At 51.0% G+C, this 10384-nt stretch overlaps 1 protein-coding gene across 1 annotated transcript in view; it reads right to left on the reverse strand.

Moving 5' to 3' along the window:
• Positions 1 to 9395, reverse strand: part of NSD3 (nuclear receptor binding SET domain protein 3) — a 132180-nt gene extending 122785 nt beyond the window's left edge. The window contains exon 1 of the mRNA XM_069766880.1: positions 8916 to 9395. The gene's annotated coding sequence lies outside the window, so the exon portion shown is untranslated. The remainder of the gene's footprint in view (positions 1 to 8915) is intronic.
• Between the last annotated feature and the right edge of the window lie 989 nt (positions 9396 to 10384).

Genomic DNA, 10384 nt, shown 5'->3' on the forward strand with positions numbered 1-10384 from the left:
GAGCCATACAGCAACGCTCCGCACACCACCCTCACATACCATGTACAGTCATCCTGGGCCTGCACACAGCTCTCCTGCAGAGCCATACAGCAACGCTCCGCACACCGCCCTCAGGTACTATGTACAGTCATCCTGGGTCTGCACACAGCTCTCCTGCAGAGCCATACAGCAACGCTCCGCACACCGCCCTCAGATACCATGTACAGTCATCCTGGGTCTGCACACAGCTCTCCTGCAGAGCCATACAGCAACGCTCCGCACACCACCCTCAGATACCATGTACAGTCATCCTGGGCCTGCACACAGCTCTCCTGCAGAGCCATACAGCAACGCTCCGCACACCGCCCTCAGGTACCATGTACAGTCATCCTGGGCCTGCACACAGCTCTCCTGCAGAGCCATACAGCAATGCTCCGCACACCGCCCTCAGGTACCATGTACAGTCATCCTGGGCCTGCACACAGCTCTCCTGCAGAGCCATACAGCAACGCTCTGCACACCACCCTCAGATACTATGTACAGTCATCCTGGGTCTGCACACAGCTCTCCTGCAGAGCCACACAGCAATGCTCCGCACACAGATTAGACCAGGCCCAGCACTTCCTCATTGTTGCGGCACGACTCAGCCATGATGTAGGCCTAGTAATCAGAAGCAGCGCCAAGCATGTGGCATGTAGGAAGAGGATCTCCGGCTTCCACCTTAGAGCCATGGACTATTAACAGGGCAGTTGGACCAGTGCCTGCAAATAATAGACAGTCATCCCGAGCGATCTCCGTAGGACGCACGCAGCTCTCCTGCAAAGCCATGCTCATATGTACAGAGGAGACAATGGCAGCGGACCTGCAACCCAAGCTCCTGGGCCAAGTGAGCAGGATCTTCTGTGATCAGCAAGTCATGGCTTATTCTCTTGTATTTACAGTACAACACCTCAAAGGGGAACCGTCACTTTAGTTTATGTCAAATCAATAGTACAGGTTACAAAAAAAAAAAAAAAAAAAAAATCAGCTTGGTAATATATCTTCAAGAAATCTGCTCCTTTCTCCCCATGGACTGATCTTTCATTCTGAAAACTTTCAATTCACAGGTAAAATCTATATTCAGTGACGACAGATTGAGATAGATGGCAGCTATGGAAAGGGGAGGAGTTGAAGGTGGCTCCTCCCCCTTCAGATCTACATTGAATGTTATGAGCACCAATGGTCATCTATGAATAATGCAACAACCTGAAGACACATTTTACCGAAGAATGACTCATCACTCCAGGAGGAGAAAGGAGCAGGTTTCTCTGATAAAACATGTTACAGAGTTTGTATCTTCACATGTCCTATTGATTTATGAAGATTAAAAAAAAAAACAAAAAAAAAAAAACGATGATTACGCTTTAAAGATGTCACACCAACAAATCACAACGAAGTAGAGCACAGACCAAAGGGTCAGAAGAGTTCTCATCAAGCTTCTTACACAGATGATCAGGCCAAACTAGGATTGCTGTTGCCATAGAGACACAAATAGCCACAGAAGCTGCAGACCCCAGAATTCAACGGCAATTTATTTAAGTTGCTTTGTTTTAAGATCGGAGTCATAAAAAATTAGATCCGTAAAGGCAGACATGGCTTCCGAGCCTCAGTGCAGATGTAATCCTCCCATCACGGCGGTGGTCTCCTTCTTAGACACATGCCAAACACGCCACTTCGCCTTCTGACACACATCGCACTTTATTATGCGGTTTAGCCCTTTTCTGTAGTTTGGCTGACGGAACGTGACTTCATGGTGAAGGGGTCTGTCCCATTAGGCAATCATAAGTCTCCCATTCAGGCAATTCTCAGGGGCCCACCGCGACCCAACAACAACCCACCCCTCCGTGCAGTGGACGGCGGCCCCTTTATTTAGATGGGAATACCCCTTTAATCATCTGAGGTCCAGAAAGCAGAACTGTGCCGTACGTTTGTCTACCACGGCTCACCCGATTCTACCATATGGGAAGTTTACAGCCACAAGAGGGGAATGTGTGATGCAACTTATGAGACCTCCACCCCGAGGAAAACCTCAGAAACCAGCATTGCTCACACCAGAGTCATTGTGTAACGCCGGCCTGGAGCTCGGGGGCCGGTGCCGACCCCCTGCAGCAGGATCAGCAACACGTCCCAATCCTTCCACTAGACTGGATTCAGAACTCCGCAAAGTGGATGAGAAATTCTCTTACATTTTATAGGAGTTTGTCCATTAGAAAGGTTCTAAAATAATAAGGGGAGTATCAGACATCCCTTTAAGGCTGTCCAAGTCAATTTCAACTACAGGTCCTTCTCAAAAAATTAGCATATAGTGTTAAATTTCATTATTTACCATAATGTAATGATTACAATTAAACTTTCATATATTATAGATTCATTATCCACCAACTGAAATTTGTCAGGTCTTTTATTGTTTTAATACTGATGATTTTGGCATACAACTCCTGATAACCCAAAAAACCTGTCTCAATAAATTAGCATATCAAGAAAAGGTTCTCTAAACGACCTATTACCCTAATCTTCTGAATCAACTAATTAACTCTAAACACATGCAAAAGATACCTGAGGCTTTTATAAACTCCCTGCCTGGTTCATTACTCAAAACCCCCATCATGGGTAAGACTAGCGACCTGACAGATGTCAAGAAGGCCATCATTGACACCCTCAAGCAAGAGGGTAAGACCCAGAAAGAAATTTCTCAACAAATAGGCTGTTCCCAGAGTGCTGTATCAAGGCACCTCAATGGTAAGTCTGTTGGAAGGAAACAATGTGGCAGAAAACGCTGTACAACGAGAAGAGGAGACCGGACCCTGAGGAAGATTGTGGAGAAGGACCGATTCCAGACCTTGGGGAACCTGAGGAAGCAGTGGACTGAGTCTGGTGTGGAAACATCCAGAGCCACCGTGCACAGGCGTGTACAGGAAATGGGCTACAGGTGCCGCATTCCCCAGGTAAAGCCACTTTTGAACCATAAACAGCGGCAGAGGCGCCTGACCTGGGCTACAGAGAAGCAGCACTGGACTGTTGCTAAGTGGTCCCAAGTACTTTTTTCTGATGAAAGCAAATTTTGCATGTCATTCGGAAATCAAGGTGCCAGAGTCTGGAGGAAGACTGGGGAGAAGGAAATGCCAAAATGCCTGAAGTCCAGTGTCAAGTACCCACAGTCAGTGATGGTGTGGGGTGCCATGTCAGCTGCTGGTGTTGGTCCACTGTGTTTCATCAAGGGCAGGGTCAATGCAGCTAGCTATCAGGAGATTTTGGAGCACTTCATGCTTCCATCGGCTGAAATGCTTTATGGAGATGAAGATTTCATTTTTCAGCACGACCTGGCACCTGCTCACAGTGCCAAAACCACTGGTAAATGGTTTACTGACCATAGTATTACTGTGCTCAATTGGCCTGCCAACTCTCCTGACCTGAACCCCATAGAGAATCTGTGGGATATTGTGAAGAGAAAGTTGAGAGACGCAAGACCCAACACTCTGGATGAGCTTAAGGCCGCTATTGAAGCATCCTGGGCCTCCATAACATCTCAGCAGTGTCACAGGCTGATTGCCTCCATGCCACGCCGCATTGAAGCAGTCATTTCTGCCAAAGGATTCCCGACCAAGTATTGAGTGCATAACTGAACACTATTATTTGTTGGTTTTTTTGTTTGTTATTAAAAAACACTTTTATTTGATTGGATGGGTGAAATATGCTAATTTATTGAGACAGTTTTTTTGGGTTATCAGGAGTTGTATGCCAAAATCATCAGTATTAAAACAATAAAAGACCTGACAAATTTCAGTTGGTGGATAATGAATCTATAATATATGAAAGTTTAATTGTAATCATTACATTATGGTAAATAATGAAATTTAACACTATATGCTAATTTTTTTGAGAAGGACCTGTACTTTGTGGCAAAACCTTGCGCCAAAATTGTAGCGCACATTAGACCACACCTGCTTTCCAGCAAGCCACACCCCCTTAGACAAGACGCTGATCTGCATATACTCAAATAAGGACCGCCAAGGACTCATCCCTAAAAAAAACACACATGACATGTGCAGCTCCACAGTTTAGAGTTGACCCTGTGGTTCGGCGATCCCCTGATCACTGTCATCGTGACAATTAAGCAGTAATTCCCCAGAAAATGACTTCATGCCAAACCTCACTCAACTTTTACTGAAGGAAATCCCTGCTGTGTCTGACGAGAAGTGAGAAAAGGTTGGAGGGGCTAGACTTCAAGGATTGGACTACAAAAAGTCACTCTCTCAGGCACAGGAGAATTGGGGTCCGGTGACCATTATGGAGGCATCATCACTGCAGCCTCGTTACCCCAGGGGCAGCGGATGGAGGATTAGTTAAAGGGGAGGTCTCAACAAAGGTGTTCCAGCCATAGGGCCACAGCTGGGACCTGCACTACAGATGAAAGACTTCGGGGGGATGGATGACCCATTACAGGTCACTATACTGGGACTGGCATTGACAGGACAATTGAGCGTGGCAAGGGTCGAACAAGACCAATGGCCCTGTGGTCACGTGACCGCAGCTCTCCGATGTATACAATGCAGGACAGGAGCCTGGTCAGCAGAACTACTCTACAGCCTGTACACTCATTAAAGGGTTAAAGGAATCCTCCAGTGGGGGACATGACCTGCACAGTAGGTGAGGAGGGCTGTAGGCTACACAGGAGGGACAAGAGCTGCAAGTGTTAGAAATCACAAGACTCAACCTCCTTCACCCCCATAAAACCAGCATGATTGGCAGCAGGGGTGGCATGTTTACAAGCTGCCTGTGCAGCACCACTGCAGCCAATCGGTGGCCTCAGCAGCACTATATGACTGCTGGGGGCTGCGGGGAGGAGTTGGTCTGCCTCCCAATATACTGTATTACTGATGCCATCACTAATCTAGACTGAGGTTCCCCCGCAATCATCCAACGCTGATCAGGAGAAAGTGAAGGAAGGAGACCGGACCCCTCTGCTCTGGGTGATTGACAGGTCTCCCCCCCCAGGTATCAGGCAAAACAGAGACATGACTGATCCAGGGCAGCCCCAGGAGAAGCCAGCCGGGGGAGCGGCACCGGACTAGTCTTCTCTGCCCAATTGTTCCAAACTAGTTTTTCTCCTGGAGAATTTCAGAGGAAACCCTATGGAGCAGCCCTGCGGGTATAGTCAGCGTAAACAGAAAACAGGTTCCCTTTAAATCGTTAACCAAATAAAAGGTAAAACCCCTTTAACAAGTAGAAGAGGAGGCACAAAACAGGCCCTGGCATACAGCGCCACTTCAGAATACGCCATTAACCCTTAAGAGGGCCGGACATTTCCTCTCTGCCTTCTCATTTTCCTCCCTTTCCTGGGGGACTCAATCACTTCTACTATGATACAATAGTAAGATTGTGGCTGTGAAGGCCAGCCTCCGGGCCAGCATCACTGGAGGACACCGGTGGCCACCACCACCAGCAGCTCCCCATGATCACAATGCGGTGGATGAGCAAAACCATCTCAATTACATGCTGCGTTCTGAGATTGGCCGTGGCACCCGAATAGTTAACAGGGATCAGGGCTGCCTCTGCCGTCACAGGCAAATATTGGCCAAGTAACGCAGCCGGCATTCGCCTGGTATGAAGTTGGCTCGGCTCCTAAGCCCACTCCATGCCACCCTCATATGTAACGAGAAGAACGTCACAGGCCGATGGTGGTCGTTAGAAGGCGAGTCTGCACTAGATCAGTGTGCACAGGCTGCCATAGTCCTCGGCAGTGCGGTCCCGATTACACAGGATGAGGAGAACAATGATTTGTGCTATAAAACATTTCACCCAATGAACGAGCCACACAACACAAGAGGATTGTGACAGAGATGGTGATTCGCTTGTTTATCACTTATCTTACAGTATAAATGGCAATAATTTGGGCCTGACGACCCTTGTAATGTCTCACACAGGTCAGAAGCGTCTCCTGCACCGTACAGGGGGTGAATGGCCAGAACATGCTGGGAAAGAGTCAGCGCCTTCCAGCCCTTGTAAGGTCCAGTCCACACGACACCTGTCGGCTGAGCAGTTTGCTAGGGGTCACTGCTACATGGCAGCACAATACAAGTGATCGGGGTCTCACTGCGACCCAGAGGGGCTGTGCCAAGCAACAGTCTCCATAGCACCCATGTCTTCTGGATACCATCACAGGCCATTGTGTGGTATGGATCCACGCACGGGCCATCTGCACTGTGAACAAGTGAGGGGCGCACACGGGCCATCAGCAGGGGTCGCACACAGTGGACATGCAGGTGGTGCGCACGGGCCATCAGCAGGGGTCGCACACAGTGGACATGCAGGTGGTGCGCACGGGCCATCAGCAGGGGTCGCACACAGTGGACATGCAGGTGGTGCGCACGGGCCATCAGCAGGGGTCGCACACAGTGGACATGCGGGTGGTGCGCACGGGCCATCAGCAGGGGTCGCACACAGTGGACATGCGGGTGGTGCGCACGGGCCATCAGCAGGGGTCGCACACAGTGGACATGCGGGTGGTGCGCACGGGCCATCAGCAGGGGTCGCACACAGTGGACATGCGGGTGGTGCGCACGGGCCATCAGCAGGGGTCGCACACAGTGGACATGCGGGTGGTGCGCACGGGCCATCAGCAGGGGTCGCACACAGTGGACATGCGGGTGGTGCGCACGGGCCATCAGCAGGGGTCGCACACAGTGGACATGCGGGTGGTGCGCACGGGCCATCAGCAGGGGTCGCACACAGTGGACATGCGGGTGGTGCGCACGGGCCATCAGCAGGGGTCGCACACAGTGGACATGCGGGTGGTGCGCACGGGCCATCAGCAGGGGTCGCACACAGTGGACATGCGGGTGGTGCGCACGGGCCATCAGCAGGGGTCGCACACAGTGGACATGCGGGTGGTGCGCACGGGCCATCAGCAGGGGTCGCACACAGTGGACATGCGGGTGGTGCGCACGGGCCATCAGCAGGGGTCGCACACAGTGGACATGCGGGTGGTGCGCACGGGCCATCAGCAGGGGTCGCACACAGTGGACATGCGGGTGGTGCGCACGGGCCATCAGCAGGGGTCGCACACAGTGGACATGCGGGTGGTGCGCACGGGCCATCAGCAGGGGTCGCACACAGTGGACATGCGGGTGGTGCGCACGGGCCATCAGCAGGGGTCGCACACAGTGGACATGCGGGTGGTGCGCACGGGCCATCAGCAGGGGTCGCACACAGTGGACATGCGGGTGGTGCGCACGGGCCATCAGCAGGGGTCGCACACAGTGGACATGCGGGTGGTGCGCACGGGCCATCAGCAGGGGTCGCACACAGTGGACATGCGGGTGGTGCGCACGGGCCATCAGCAGGGGTCGCACACAGTGGACATGCGGGTGGTGCGCACGGGCCATCAGCAGGGGTCGCACACAGTGGACATGCGGGTGGTGCGCACGGGCCATCAGCAGGGGTCGCACACAGTGGACATGCGGGTGGTGCGCACGGGCCATCAGCAGGGGTCGCACACAGTGGACATGCGGGTGGTGCGCACGGGCCATCAGCAGGGGTCGCGCACAGTGGACATGCGGGTGGTGCGCACGGGCCATCAGCAGGGGTCGCGCACAGTGGACATGCGGGTGGTGCGCACGGGCCATCAGCAGGGGTCGCACACAGTGGACATGCGGGTGGTGCGCACGGGCCATCAGCAGGGGTCTCTATCTCCACGTCCGTCGATACATCATTTTGCTGCACCACGACGGACAGCAAAAAACGCAAATGTGAAAGTAGCCTGAGAGGTTGCTTGTTTATATGGCTGCATTTATGATTACAGTAAGAGTAGTAAGTGGATATACACACAATGTGTGCGCACACAGACATGCATGGGCCATATATCTATAGGCCTTAATAAAGGAAGGCGGCAGCACTGGACACATCGGTGCCGGCCTCGTCCACTGCTCCTATACACAAATCAAAATAGAGATTGGCGGCAGCGCAGCGAGGGAAACCCCACTACAGTCACCGTTCACCCGTAGGAGCCTTTGAAAAAAATAAAAATAAAATTATATATATATATATATATATATATATATATATATATATATATATATATATATATATATCCCTAAACACACGTATATTTATGATGTGTATACATGTGTACTGTACAGTGTATATGGATGTGTGCATTACATATATGTACTACAGATCCATATACCGTACACACATACACATCTAGGTGTGTCCAGGATATATGGATGTGTGGAATATACCATTTATATAAATATGTATATCTAGATGTGTATGATATATGTGTAAATAGATAAACACTCACATCCACATAAATACACTGTACAGGTTATATATGGATGTGAATAGTATATTTACAGTATAGAAACATACGGTATATACACAGTATATGGATGTGTACCGTGTATACACATGTACAGTATTTACATGGATGCGTGTACAGTTATATACACATACTATCCATATAAACACGCACCGTATACACATACATACTATCCATATACCGTACACACTCGCACCGTACACACACGCACCGTACACACACGCACCGTACACACTCACCCATACACGCGCCGTACACACACTCACCCATACACACACGCACCGTACACACTCACCCATACACGCGCCGTACACACACTCACCCATACACACACGCACCCATACACACACTCACGCACCCTACACACTCACACCGTACACACTCACCCATTCACACACTGTACATCCATGTGAAGCCCCCATACACCGCCCCCTACAGACCGGACACCCCACACAGTAGGAGGGCAGCAGCAGCAGCAGCGGAGGGTCGGCTCCTAGTGCCCACCAGTGACCCCAGTACACCGCAGGTCACAGCCCGCCCCTCCCCCACAGACGCCCGTTACACCCGCCGTCATCACCTTCAGTTTGTTCCATTCTAGATCCGGGTGTCTCGGACTCTCGGACAAGAACCCGCGGGTGACCGTATCGGCCGGGCGTGTGACGTAATATCCGGGCTGAGGAGAGGAATATTCCGGGCGTCCGCACCAGTATTTCGGGTGATCCTCGTCCGACATAAAATGGCGACTGTCCTCTTATTCGGGTGTCTGTAGAAGTTAATCCTCCCGGAGGGGGGGCTGTTTCCGGCGGGTGTACACCCGGTGTGAGCAGTTGTGAAGCGCGGCCTCAATTTCAGGGGGGAAAGGGGAGGGGGGCGGGTGTTTTATTGCCCAGGAGGTCCTGGCGTCGTGCGAGGCTTCCGGATATCGGCTCCCGGGTGACTAAATACCCCCTCCCTCCCCCCCGGTACGTTCCAGGATTTTTCCGGGTGTGTCCGGGTCACCACCGCCCGCTTCCTCCTCACACAAAAGCCGCCCGCGCGCCCCGGCAGCGCCAGTGAAAAAAAAAAAAATTCGAATCCCCTTATTGGCTGGCAAATGTTCGCAGAGGATCCCGGGAGTTGTAGTTTCACTTTAAGGTGTCAGTAAGAATCGCTGTCATTAAAGCTTGGAAACCCAGATGAGGTATAGGAAGAATTCTAGAGCGACACCTAGCGGTAGGAGGGGGAAGTGCAACACATTGAACGTTTCCGCAGGAGTTCAAATGCCAATTTCAAGACTTATTATTATAACTAGATGGTGGCCCGATTCTAACGCATCGGGTATTCTAGAATATGCATGTCCACGTAGTATATTGCCCAGCCCCACGTAGTATATTGCCCAGCCACATAGTATATTGCCCAGTCACATAGTATATTGCCCAGCCACGTAGTATATTGCCCAGCCACATAGTATATTGCCCAGCCACGTAGTATATTGCCCACCCACGTAGTATATTGCCCAGCCACGTAGTATATTGCCCAGTCACATAGTATATAGCCCAGCCACGTAGTATATTGCCCAGTCACATAGTATATAGCCCAGCCACGTAGTATATTGCCCAGTCACGTAGTATATTGCCCAGCCACGTAGTATATTGCCCAGCCACGTAGTATATTGCCCAGTCATGTAGTATATTGCCCAGTCACGTAGTATATTGCACAGCCCACGTAGTATATTGCCCAACCACGTAGTATATTGCCCAGCCACATAGTATATTGCCCAGCCACGTAGTATATTGCCCAGCCACGTAGTATATTGCCCAGCCACGTAGTGTATTGCCCAACCACGTAGTGTATTGCCCAGCCACGTAGTATATTGCTCAGCCACGTAGTATATTGCCCAGCTACGTAGTATATTGCCCAGCCACGTAGTATATTGCCCAGTCACGTAGTATATTGCCCAGCCACGTAGTATATTGCCCAGTCACGTAGTATATTGCCCAGCCACGTAGTATATTGCCCAGTCACATAGTATATTGCCCAGCCACGTAGTATATTGCACAGCCACGT

This window comes from Ranitomeya imitator, chromosome 4, assembly GCF_032444005.1.
Source record: "Ranitomeya imitator isolate aRanImi1 chromosome 4, aRanImi1.pri, whole genome shotgun sequence".
In the NCBI taxonomy this organism is placed as follows: domain Eukaryota; kingdom Metazoa; phylum Chordata; class Amphibia; order Anura; family Dendrobatidae; genus Ranitomeya; species Ranitomeya imitator.